General features: G+C 34.5%; 1 protein-coding gene across 6 annotated transcripts in view; it reads left to right on the top strand.

The window, feature by feature from the left end:
- Pcsk5 (proprotein convertase subtilisin/kexin type 5) overlaps nucleotides 1-14,360 on the top strand; it is a 432,587-nt gene that overhangs the window by 147,816 nt on the left and 270,411 nt on the right. The window lies entirely within an intron of this gene.

The raw sequence follows: 14,360 nt of genomic DNA, 5'->3' as shown, positions 1-14,360 counted from the left end.
CTGATCCTTCATGGCCTTGAGTATGACTGAAATTGTTCTCAAATATTATTTTCAATCATGGTATGAAATCCTTTGCCTTTTGAAAGTTCATTGAGCAGTTTATTTGCTTGTTTTGTCTTGTATTGTTGTTTGCATTTTATGTTTTCAGAGATGCAAAGTTATACCCTGAAGAGGAGGGGGATGCTGGAGCCAGCACTAATTTCATTATTGGTTATCTTATCTCCTCTGGTACTGGGGATCAGACCCAGGGCCTCACTAGGCTAGTAATACTATTCTTGAATAGAATCTTTTACTTGCTCACCTAAGAAGCCTAATAATTATGATACCCTGTTAAAAGAACCTGTGAACTCTGATCCAAATAGCTTCAACATAACACTTCTGAACATTTGCCTCAGTAAAATTCTTAAAGCACCATTATTTTGTTTGGGCTCTAGTAAATGTGTATGTGCCTAAAGATATATGCATTTTTCTCCTTAAATATATTTATTTACTATTGCAGAATCCTTAAAGCTTGGCCTCGAGATCTGGTTCAAGTTCTTCCAAAGTAAACTGGTTGTATTTACTTGGAAAAGTCATTTAAATTATAAGAATCAATTTCCTTACATATGAAGTGGGGGTAAAAATGTGCGCAGTACACAATCATTAGGAGATCAAGTAAAATTAAATATGAGGATATAGGTGAGACTATCTGGTGAATAATAGATAGGTAAGACTCTGTGGCAAAGTAATCGATAAGAGATTCTTACTACCTTCATTGATTTGATGTCTAAATTGAAAATTGTATTTACTGAGTTGATTAATATACATTTACTGTTTATTCATTATCAATATCAAGTCTTAGCAAGTAGAGGTAGAAAAAACAGAAACATGTGCTTTCTGCTACCAAGAAGATCCATGTGGCTATGGGTGTATTTACCGTCCATGTATTTACCCTCCAGGCCTAGAAGCCAGAGGTCAGGGGAATGCATGTTATAGGTCAAATCTTCCCAGTCACCATCCAGCTGAGAATGTTTTTGACATTTTCAAAGGGTTAAGAAATGGACTATGTGTAAGAGATTGTGTGGCCACATAAACTCTAAAATATTTACTACATGGCCCATTACAGAAAGTATTTGCCCATTCCTGTCTATCACCTCTTGATAGTAGCATCATAATAAAATCCATCTTATATGTTATTTCTAAATGAAATATGATATATCCTAATCATTTAATTTATAATTAGAGATGATAATAAATTGTATGTTTTGAAGGGAGGTGTGCCTTAATTATTTAGTAATTCCATAATATTGGTAACCTTCCAATATGTGTGGACAAAACAACTTTTTCTTTTCTTTGTTCCTTCCTTCCTTCCTTCCTTTCTCTTTCTTTCTCTCTCTCTTTCTTTCTTTCTCTCTCTCTCCCTTCCTTCCTCCCTCCCTCCCTCCCTTCCTTCCTTCCTTCCTTCCTTCCTTCCTTCCTTCCTTCCTTCCTTTTGTTTCCTTTCCTTTCCTTTCCTTTCCTTTCCTTTCCTTTTCTTTTTTTTGTACTGGGGATTGAACTCAAGGGCACTTTACCACCAAGCTACATTTCCAGCCCTTTTTTTCTTCATTTTTAAATTTTGAGACAGCATCTTGCTAAGTTGCTTAAGGGCCTCACTAAGTTGCTGTGACTGTGTGACTGGCCTAGAACTTGCGAACCTTTGCCTCAGCCTTCAAAGTTCCTGGGATTACAGCCATGTGCTACTGCACCCAGCATGTGTGGACAAAACTCTGAGGAACTCTGTAAAGAGAACCAGGAATAGCTATTGAAATAGTGATGTAATAGCTCAGTGAATATAACACATTCGGGCTTCTTGTCTATGCTTTAGGACCTCTTGCCCAGATTGCAAAATATCACCTGACTTCTCAGACTCTTAAGTGTCTTGCAGAATTAACTTGGTAACATCAAGGGAGCCCTTGCATGAGAATTCAGTAGCCACTGTTTACCTGTATTTCAGACAAATAGGATTATATAATAGTTGCCTATTTTCAGCCTTTGCTCCTTGCAAATTAAGTCCAATCTTTGGAAGTGTTTTGACAGTTTGGTCATGATCTGGAAGCAATCGCTAGCAGCATGAAGTCAAACATAGATAATACTACCTTTCTCCAAAATCATTAACAGAATTTGAGCAAAGCAAGTATGTTTAACCTATTTTATAATGCATAGGTCTTGAATAGTACCTTATATGATATTTTAGCAAAAACAGATAGCAAATTTATAAATATATTTACTATTTAATTATCATAGACTAGTGAATTATTTTCTATTTTTTAGCATCTCTTAGCCAACAAAATTCACTGAAACTACCTCATATCATGTTTATTTTTCTCACTTTTGAATCCTGAATGACTAATACATTCTTGAGCGTGTAACTGGTACTTACTTGATATTTGCTGAATGAATGATTCAGAAGAGTTAATTAATTATAAGTCAGATCATGGGTGTAACCATCTCATTAGATGTAGTTAAGTAGGTCATTATAATAATGTTCATAAAAGTGAGCTTACTATATAACAGGAATATAAGTAAGTTGATATATTGTCTACTTAGGGTACAGTCTAGCATTTGAGCCTCTTGTTTTTCTACTTTAGAAATGTTTATGTGAGGTGGTTTTTAGTGTACATTGAGGAAGACAACTATATATGGAAAGAAATAGACCATAAAAAATAAAAATTATAATTTGATACAGGTCATTATTTCTTTCACTATCTTTATAGATCTTTTCCCAGTCTCTTAGCATATACACTCAGTCTACTCTTCAAATTTCATGCTTTACTGGGTTCTAATTATGAAATTTTCTTTTAATTATGGTAATATGAAATTATAGGAAAATCAGTTCAGGTGTTAGGAGGAAGAAATTATTTGTATTGCATACCAAGCATTTTCACAAGCACTAAACCCCAACCAGAACAACTAGAGCAGAAATTCTTATAACATTTTGCATATAAACCTTGACTGACATATACCAGAATACTTGGTAATTATTTGCAGAAGTCTTACAATTGGTCAATCAAACTCACAGAGCTCATTAGGTCTCCAGAGGTAATTCTAATGATAGAAACATAACATATCAGTAGGGAAATATCTGCTATATTTCTTCAGAAAGAGTAATCAGCAGTCCTAGAGCTATTTTATGCTCCTCTGCTGCCCCAACCACTGCTTTCAAAGTGGCTCTTCAATTTTGCAAGATGAGCCATATGGGTGTATATGAGAATCACTTTGCCTTAGAAGCCACATGTTTATTTGAAAAATATTTCTTGCAATTGCCTATGAATATGGCTTCCAAGGCCATGCAAGAAAAGGCCCACTCTATTTGCAGGGTCTGTTTTAAGAAGGTCAAAGCAAAGACTTTATGTATTTATAGTCCTGGTCACAGATCTCCCACCAATCTGGCTTCATTTTTACTGTAAGCAGTGTTGCTTGTAGCCAACACGCCACCTATATCAAATATCAACAAGAACAGAGCTAAGAAGTTCAACCAAAGTGATTTTCACATAGATAAAAAGCTTTTTTGAATCTTTTACTCAGAAGTTTCTCTACAAGGATTTTGAGCATCACAGCCTTAAAGTATTCAACTTTGCATGTTCCATACTTCAAAAATGATTAGGACATAGTATGCGAATTATTTGGAATGGAGAAAAGAAGGAGGGACTCATATTGTTAACTAAAATATCGGGAGATACTGTGAGAATTTTCAATAAAATAAAAGCAACATTCCCCAACAGTTCACAACTTACTTAAGAAAAAGTGTTATCTTTTCATTTTCTTGGATTAGAGGCAGAACTGTTTTGGTTTAGACATTAGGTGTCCCTCCAAAGCTCATGTGTAAGGCAATGCAAGAAAGTTTAGGTGTAAGATGATTGGATTATAAGAGATTTGACCTAATCAGTGCATTAATCCCATATTTGGGGAGGTGCCTTTGGGGGATTTATTTTTGTAAAAAAATTAAAAGTAGTCTTTCTCTCTACTTCTTCGTGGCCGTGTCCTGAACTGCTTTTCTCCGCTGCATTATTGTGCCATGATGTTCTGCCTCACCTTGAGCCCTGAAGAATAGAGCCAGCTCTCTATGGACTGAGAACCCTAAAACCATGCGCCCCCAAGTAAACTTTTCCTCCTTTAATTGTTCTTGTCAGGTCTTTTCATTACAGCCACGAAAAAGCTAACTAAAATGAGAACTGACCTCAGTAGAGTAGACAGATGTCCAGGGAGCAAAAGAAACATCGTGTTAAACCCTCCAGTCCCAGGGAAGAATTGAGTCTTCCACATTTATAATTGCAAACATCTAGGAGAAAACATTCGACTTGCAGCTCACCAAGAACAGACCCAAAATTGATTGACTGAATGAGTGTTTTCTATTTATTTATAGACAAGAGGTGAAACAGTTTCTCTTTCCTCCATTTGTTATGGAAAATGAGATTGTTTCCAAAGCTCCAACTACAAGGAGTAAAAGCTAGTAGATCTAAGTTTAAGAAGACTACACAGAACCCTCTGGGAAGAGGTTAGACAGTTTGAAGAATAGGATTTTATGCTCCTATATCGAAAGGGGAAAGAATGCAGAATCACCTGGGGATACAGACAGGCATGAGCAACCGTAAGTCATAGAAATAAACTCAAGTACTACATGGAAAATTAATCATTTCAAGAGAAAAAGTATGACAGGTATAAATTTGGAGTACCAACCAGGAAGCCAAGAAAAGGAGCCCTGCTCCACCGTTGTGATTGGCATATTTCATCTACTGGGATCTCTTTACTCTGTTGCTTTGTTGTTGATCTCAGGGATAGAGGAATGGGGAAAGAAGATTGATTAGGAGACAGGCAACTCTCCTGATCGACTGTTGACATACCTGCATGTATGCCTAACTTGGGATATACTATACTTCATCATTATTTTGGGGAAAACTCTGATTTTCTGGATCAACCAAGATATTTCTTTATTCATTTAGACATATTAATATAATATTTATGTTCTTTTAGTTAATAATGAGTAAGCTATTTTTGTAGGCTGGGGTAGAGAGAATGAAGGGGATAAAGTTTTCAAAGATCTAGGCTGGAGAGGAAGAAAATGAAGTAAAGTGACAGAGGTAAAAAAATACTTTTCTTTTAAAAAATTATTTTTTAGGTGTAGATGGACACAACACAATGCCTTTATTTTTATGTGGTGCTGAGGATTGAACCCGGGTCCCACCTGTGCTAGGCGAGCACTCTTCCGCTGAGCCACAATCCCAGCCCCAGAAAATACTTTTTTAAAAAATATTTTTATTTGTAGATGGACACAATACCTTCATTTTATTTGTTTATTTTCACGTGGTGCTGAGGATCGAACCCAGTGCCTCACACATGCCAGGCAGGCGCACTCCTGCTGAGCCACTGCCTGGCCCCTGCCCAGAAAATACTTTTAAAGCAGTGTATTGGCCACTTGTCTTTTCTTAATTTGACTTTTTTGTTATTGTCAATATTATTTGTGCAATGTCTGAGTATCCATCTTGAATCACAACTGATCCTACAAATAACTACAATTTTTAGACTTACAGTGATTATTTTACTAGTTTTCTTAGAAATAATCATACATGCACAGGAAGTTGTAAAAATAGTAGAGGTCCTCTGAACCTTTTTATGGAATTTCCCATATGATAACTTATGTAATTGTAGTATAGTATCAAAAACAGGAAATTGACATTAATACAATCTACAGAATTTATTCAGACTTCACCAATTTTTACACAGATAATACTTTTAACAAACCAAAATAAATACTCTACTTTCTTAAAAAGAAATTTCATTAGTCATTTACATTTGATATATCTGATACTGTTTACAGTGGTGACCTACTACTACTTAATACTATTAAATATACTTTTCCTTTCTTACTACATATTCAAACATTAGACCAATCCATGAATACAAAATTTTATTTAATGTCTTCAAATATTGTGTATCAATTCCTAAAAGCCAAAAAGATGATCAAGGTAAGTATAAAAACTAACATAGTTTGTAAATTTCATGCTTAAGATATTTTCAATAAGAGGCTGTCAAAGACTCTGTGAATGTAGACTGATAAAAAATTTAGAATAAAAAAAAGACTCTGTGAACATATTCTTGAGTTATTTAATATACCTATTTGTTGTTTGGAGCAAATTTTCTTGACTGTTCCCAGTGTAACAAAATATGGAATGGTTTTAGGGTCTTTTGAACTTTGCACAATTGCAGTCACTTGAGAAATTATTATGTTCATTATTCACAAAAATTAATCATTGCAGAAGAAATTGTGATTTCATTTTAAAATTAAAAAAAATTTAAGTTTTTACCTTTATGATTCTTATTATTTCTTTCTTCTAACTCAAATTGAATAATGTATCATGGAAGTTCTACAACATACACTGTCAAATATCCTGTCCTTAGTACTAATGAAGGGATGAAGTTGCCTCTACCCCACAGAGTGTTGACAGTAGGCAAAGAGGAAGGCGCAGATAAGGAAGTCATGGAATCTTGGCAGTCATTACAGGCCTTAGCAATGAGGGCCTCAGGAATCCTACTGGAGTGGTGGAGAGTCACTCTCTAAAGGCCTTGGAGACCTTGGTCTAGTTCTTGTCCTGCCACATTTTATACCTTTCAATTGCCATCTGACATAATATGTTTTCTCATTTATAAAATAAGAGAAGTATGTTTTTCTGACTCCACAGGGTTGATGTGAGAATCAAACGAGGTTAATATACTTAGAAATGGTTCATGAAAATGTGGTATGTATACAGAATGGAGTTTCATTCAAACATGAAGAAGAATGAAATTATGTCGCTTGCTGGAAAACGGATGAAACTTGAGAGCATTATCTTAAGTGAAATAAGCCAGACTCCTAAAGTCAAGGGTCATCTGTTTTCTTTCATATGTTGAAGGTAGAGAGAAAAAAATGGAAAAGAAAAGTGGCAGGAAGATCCCATGAAAATCAAAGGGAGATCAGTAGAGTAGGGGAAAGGGACAGGGAAAGGGAAAGGAAGAGAAAGGGGAAATACCTGGGAGTGATACTGACCAAATTATATTGTGCTATCATGTATATGTACAGATAAGTAACAATAAATCCCACTGTTATGCATGAAGGAGAGGAAGACGTCTGAACAGAAAAAAAGAAGAATTTTTGCCAAGTCATAGGCATAGTTGGGAATGGTAAACATTGGGTAGAACCAGAACAAACTTGTGCAGCTAGAGGAATAGCTTCTGAACATTTAATCAAAATCCAGGGGAGTCCTAGTGCCGTGCCGTAGCCCATGCCTGTAATCCCAGTGGCTTGGGAGGCTGAGGCAGGAGGATCTCAAGTTCAAAGCCAGCTTCAGCTAAAGCGAGGTGCTAAAGAACTCAGTGAGATCCTGTCACTAAATAAAATACAAAATAGGGCTGGGGATCTGGCTCAGTGTTCGAGTGCCCCTGAGTTCAATCCCTGGTACCCAAAAAATAAAAAATAAAAATTTAAAAAGCCAGTGGAGGTTTACAATTCAGAGATGATAAGGAAGTTTGCTTTTATAAGTTTTGCTTTAATTTTTCTGAATAGCTAGTAGTAGCAGTAAGTTTTTTTCTGTTCATTTTGAAAAAATAATACTTCAAGAATTGGAGAGTGCTCTATAAACAGGTTGGTAATATTGTAAGGCAAAATATGAGCAATCAAAAATCAGTTTTGGGCCATATGTTGGAGAATGCATCCCTGTCACTTGCTCTCCTCTTTCCTAAGAGGGCTTTCAAAATAGATTTAAATGGTTTTCACATAGACATATACTACATTAAAATCTGCAAGAAAGAAGGAGCATGCCAGATGCAGACAGGAATAGCAATGGTGAGGGTAGACAGAATCCATAAAGAGATGAAGATGTTTGTTGCAAGAAAAGAAGGAAAGAGAAAGTCATTTTCCTTCCACTTGCCATGGCTGGATTCCCTACAAGTGTAAGCTGGACCTTCAAGCAGTTCCATTGGCAGTGTCCTGATGTCTCCACGTTGTTGCTGAGATACTCACTGATCTTCTTTTTAGTTCTATGGTCAAAGCTCAAATAAGTTAATATTTCCGTTCACATGAACTCCTTTGTAAGGACAAAAATTTACTAAGTAATATGATGAGGAGACAAGGAGAAAGGAAAAGAGAAAGAGAATACAACCTCTTAACACTTAGTAAGATATAACAGACCCTGTGAATTTGCAACTTGCCTCACCTGACTAGCATGACTTCACAATACATAGAATAGAAATGAATTCGCCCTCTCATCTGAACTTCCATCTTCTCAGTAAGGTAGCCAAAGTGGAACTTTGTGAATTCTATCATTATAATGGTTTATTATCAGGAACGGGTCATGTAGTAAAAACTAGATGATGTACATGTAGGAGACATTGGCAGGACCATAGCCTTTTGTTCTGTCATTTCTGAGCTTGTTGAAATACAGCTCTAGGATGGATAAAACTAGGTGTAGTAACTGATAAGAAAAAGCCGTAGAACAAACATGCATGATCTTTAAGTCAGGATGCTTTTAAGGAGCAAACGTGGTTTATCGAGGTAAAAATAATGCAAAAAAAATTTAACACTTACCAGGACCCAGACAGTATCCAAGAAATTGAGAAGTGATACAGAAGAAGCAGATTTAAAATATTAGTTTGTCTACATCCACTGCACTTTTCATGATGTCCAATTTCTTTTAGTCATTGTTCTGTGATCAATTATAATCCATGTAATTGGATTATCTTCCAAAGTCTTAGAAAATATGTCTTATTAGTATTGTAAACCAGCACAAGAGAGTGTAACAGATGACTTGTTTTTCAAAGAGTACATATTACATGGGAATTGGTGAGTAAAGTCCATATTTTAGGTCCACTTTTATTAGCATACATTATAATGAGTATATTATTTTCAGGACTCAAATCTACATAAATTTTTTCGCTCTGCTGAAAATACCCTAATGCTCATATTCTGGACCAAAATACATCTGAAACAATGACTTTTGTTCTTTTCTTTTATATTTAATTAACAATATGACATACTTCTAGCTCCCATCCTCAGTTATTTAGTTCTAGGAAAAATGAGACTTGTTCACAACTTGAACTTCAAACAGGTCATGATGATACCTCTGCTTTTCTGATTTGTTTTAAATCACATCAAAAATACTGGGTCCATCTAAGATATAAAAGCTAAAAAAAAAATGACTGGTACTTTTGGGAGGTAATGATCTATCCTCTGAAAAGCAGAGGCTGTTTAAATGTATTTGAACTAGTTATTTGGACTTTCAATTACAGTATGTTACAATATATTATTTAACATATATTGTAAAACATGAGTCAGCAGAAGAGTGAGGGTTTAGCTCTGATAATTTCACTGTCTCACAAAAGTGGTTCATACATCGCCATTTGTAGTACAATATACAGAGATCTTTATAGGGAAATTTTAATAAGGAAATAGTTACTCTGTTATTCACTCAGAAGCATTCACTATGCATTAATGATGCATATAATATGTGCAGAGCTGTTTTACATTTGAAGGATAAAGAACCAGGTTAGTTATTCCATTTTTAATAATATGGTAGAATAGATATTCAATTAAATCTCTCCTAGCATACCTCAAACTCCTGAGAAAATATTAAAGAACTTTTTAGTGCATGATTGAACTGGAGGGATACAAAGAGAATTTTTCAAAGAAAGCTCAAATACAAGAGTAAGTGGCATATGCCTTTTCCAGGGTGAACAATCAACCCAAGCCATCCTAGAGCTGTATTTTAACAAGCTTAGGAATGATAAGTCAAAAGCCTGTGGTCAAATAAGGTGAGAGAGGGTTTCTGCATAACACATAGCTCCTAAAAAAACAAAAAAAAAAAAACAAAAAAAAAACAAAAAAAAAATCTTCAGTACTTTAATGGAGGGGGAACCCTATATACAGTAAAACAGGGGACATCTTTTACTTTCTCCACCTGGGTAACAGATGGGACAAGAGGATGAATAATTAACTATACCTTAAGATTTACATACAGCACTCATGTAATACCTCTAGTTCATATTACTTGTGTGGTTCAAATTTTAAATTTAATTGAACAGGTCCTGGTTGGTTTATGACCACTATGTGACAGAAGCAAATTTGAATCTTCCTTGTAACTATGAGCTTTCTGTTCTAGCCTCAAAGAGTTCACAAAGGTAAAAGCTCAAGCAACATTACTTCTTGTTTTTTTTTTTTTTTTGAAAGAGAGAGACAGAGAGAGAGAGAATTTTTTATTATTTATTTTTTAGTTTTCGGCGGACACAACATCTTTGTTTGTATGTGGTGCTGAGGATCGAACCTGGGTCGCACGCATGCCAGGCGAGCGAGCTACCGCTTGAGCCACATCCCCAGCCCACAACATTACTTCTTAAATCAATAATTTACCAACTACATAGGAGAAATTTCACCAAGAAAACAAGCCAGCAGCAAGCATCATAACAGAATTAGAGGTACATATTATGTCATTCTAATTATTAGATAAAATATGTATTTCTAAAGAAATGAATATTGAGAAGGCATTTGAAAAAAGAGAGCATCAGAATTAACCAAACCAGTTTGGAAAAAAAAAAAAACAGAACTTCAAAAATGATACATACAATAAATGAAGTGAATAATATAGGAAGATTAGTTATGGCTAAGATGGAATAAGTAAAACATAGAAATCAAAGAAGTTAAACAGCTGTTCAGAGAGAAGGCTGGGAGAAGTCACTAAGGTAGTGTGAAAAGGTATTAAAGATGCTTCACTGGGGTCCCAAAAGCAAGGACTAGAGAGAATGAAAAAGCCATTTTCAGAGAGAAGAGATAGAATCCAAGGAATTAGAAATTAAGCTACAGGCTTAGGAATTCCAAGAAAGAATTTTTATAAATTCATACATACAACTTCTTATAATGAACCTGAAAAACAGAAGAATTGAAGAGAAAATCTTGAAAGTATCCAAAAGAAACATTCTACAGATTGCTCACTTTTTACCAGAAACAGTGGAAAACTGGAAGACAGTGGTATTGGTCCGGAATCTTTTTTTGTCCACTGAAAATGTTGTTTTCAAGAAGGGTAAAATAAAGTCATTTCCTGAAGATACAAGAAGACTTTTGACTAACAAAAGACTCTTAAGAGTATATTTACAAAGTATTTTCTCTAATTTTTTCTATTTATTTATGTATTATTTATTTTTGTGGTTGCTGGAGATTGAATCTAGGATTGTGCGTGTTAGGTAAACACTCTACCACAGAGCAACATCCAGCCCTAGAGAATGTTCTGCAGAAAGAAATCAAGATTCCAGAAGGATGTATGAAATACAAAAATAAATAGTTCAAAGAATGTATTTATAAATCTATACAAAATTGATTGTTCAGAGTAGCATCGATAATGGTAATTTCTAGGGTTAAAAAAAATCCAAGTATAATTATAATCATAGAAAACTTATACATGGGTATAAGAGATGGATAATCAGAGTTCAGACATTCTAAAGAGTCTGCCTTGTTTGAGAAATGAATAAAAATTATTGATGACTTTAGGCTTCACATTTTTAGGTATACATGATGAAATATCCAGGATTACCACTAAATTATACAAAACATGATGATCAAACTAGCACAGGGATGCCAAGGGAGATTATAGAAATGAATGTGAATGTATCCATTAACACAGCTCCTGTAAATGGACTTATCTATAGTTAAAGACAGTTTATCTACCTTTAAAAGAAACCTTTTTTTTTTTGTTAAAGGCATAAGTAATCTGAACATAGAATGTTTGAAAGTAAAAAAAATAAAGTACAAGTTAAATATTTACTAGTTATCTTTTTGTTTTTTTCTACAAGATCCTTAGACTGTTGTTACGGGTTCATAAATGGTTTGTTTCACTAGGAAGATTAATAATTCCATTCTAAATAGAAAGTTGGTAGAACTGTGAAGAACATTAACAAATTCAATAAACAAGCTTAATATAATGGATATATAAAGAACAATCAAACAATATATAGCACATATTTTTCAAGCACAAAAAATGTTTATTAACACTGTTCATGAATTTGGCCATTTTGTCTCACAAAATATAGGGAATTGACTCAGAAATTATGTTCTATTATCAGAAGTAGTCAAGTTATTAATGTCAAAAAGCTGCCGTATATATTTGAAAGTATTACTTGTAAGTAACTCATGGAGAAAACCAGAAGAGAATTTAAAAATAGAGGCCCTTCTGGTCCATTTGCATTTGGCATTAATTAATAATAGATACATTCGTTGTAAGAAGAGTGGACTCACTAAGGGAATTAGACATTTGAATATAAATAACTTACACCATGAACTAACATACAATAAGACTAATGAAGAATTACAGTTAATAATTTCTAGGTTTGGGGGGAAATTATTAGTTGAGCTTGGGGCTTACAGAAGAAATCATTCTTTTAGCAACTGACTATTTTTCTGGTGATGAAAATGATATGACCAAATACCAGAAGGACAAGATTATTTTGAATACCTGAAAATCTAATACTGTGTATGACAACAGAAGATTGCCCTAAATATGATTTTTACTTTGCAAATCTGAAATCACATTTATAGCAGATATGACAGGAGAGTCGGTACAGAATTTAGATAAAGGTTATGAAAGTTATTTATAGAACAAGAAATAAAAATAATAAATATTTTAAAAGATGGTCTGCATCAAGTGTAATCAGGGAAGGAACCAATGATGAGATATTGTTATGTCAGATGGGCCAGGATAAAAGAGACAGAAAAGCCCAGATCAAGGGTTTATGCACACAGGGTTTATCCAGATATTTTCTCTGCTTTTCATAGTGTCATTCATTTTGGCTTATTTTGTCTCTCCCCCTCCCCCTTGGGCATGCAAAAAAATTCCTGTTCTGTAATAATATTTTTGATCCCAAAAGTTTTCTATAGTTTTGTCATATTCCTTTCAAATGCTGTTAGCAATTTGACAATGTATTCTGTGAACCTAGCAATTCTAGGAATTTATATCCAGGAGTGAAATGTGTATATGTGTGTGTGAATGTATATGTGTATGTATAAAATTTAATTAAAATTAAATAAAATTAGAAAATAAGGTCGCATTAGCTACATTTGACACACACACACACACACACACACACACACACATATATACACACACATATATGTACACACACACACACACACATAAAACCATTCAGTAACCATTTGTGTTAGTGAGCTTCGTGTAATTGTGACCAGTGTACTTGACGAACAGCTTGGAAGAGGAAACGTTTATTTTGGCTCACAATTTTGTTCGTTAAGTCCATGATCAGCTGAGTTCATTACTCTGAACAAGAGATAAAGCAGAACTTTATGGCAGAAGGGTATGGCAGAGGAAACCTGATCAATTTGAGACAGCCAGGAAGCAAAGACAGTTTGAGTGCAATAAGCCAGAGATAACATAATATGCAAGGACACATCGTTCTCATAGTCTAATCATTTCATCTCTGAACATTCCTTCATTGTCTCACATATGAGCTTTCTGGGGACACCTCACATCCAGCCATAACACCATTAAAATTATATGTAGATTAATATTTATATGAAAGAAAAAGCAATATATATCTTTTGTGTAAACTTGCATGTATACAATGTGTTGTAAGCAATAGTTTATAGTTATGCAGACGGTATAGTCATATCTCATGATAAATGTGGTGAGAGGCAACTGTTATATAAAATAAAAAGCAGAGATGGAATTGGGGGCTTGAGTTTTAAAGTCACCATTCTGCTAACTATCCTGCTTCAACATATCTCTTTACTTCTCAGGTCCTTCCTTCTACGGGTTCTCATGTTTTAAGTTGAGGTGAGAGATGGGTATTGGACTTCATTAGCATTAGCAGTTCTGCATAATGATAGTCATTGCCTCTGTCTTCTGCAACATGACAGACAGCAGTCTTAGTATTCTTTCTCTAGGCTCAGTTCTGCCTCACCATTCTTCTCAAAACAATGTGTTAATTCAGGACTTCTAAATAGATTGTGCTTTGTACATGAATCTTCTTTGCCATCCTTTGACAAAACCAGATGATCTTAGAAGTTCTTTCAGCTGGAAGATCTTTCTAGTCAAGGAACAGAGCTGTTGTGGCAAGAAATAATAGCGAATGCCTTTCAAGGCCAAAGAAAAATTCTAGCAGCCCCATTTAAAAAAAAAAAGTAACAAAAAAGTGAAAACAAACAGGTGAAATAAATCTTCATAATGTTTTGTTTAAAATATTTCTATAAGCAATTGATTTAAAACAGTTATTAATGAGATATTTGCTTTTTATATAGAACCTTTGCAACCCACTGTGTTTAAAGCACATACCATTCTAGATAATAAATTTTCACTGGAAATACTTGATCT

This window comes from Ictidomys tridecemlineatus, chromosome 4, assembly GCF_052094955.1.
Source record: "Ictidomys tridecemlineatus isolate mIctTri1 chromosome 4, mIctTri1.hap1, whole genome shotgun sequence".
NCBI classification, from domain to species: Eukaryota; Metazoa; Chordata; class Mammalia; order Rodentia; family Sciuridae; genus Ictidomys; species Ictidomys tridecemlineatus.
Note: the sequence above shows the minus strand (reverse complement) of the source record. Positions and strands in the feature narration are given on the sequence as shown.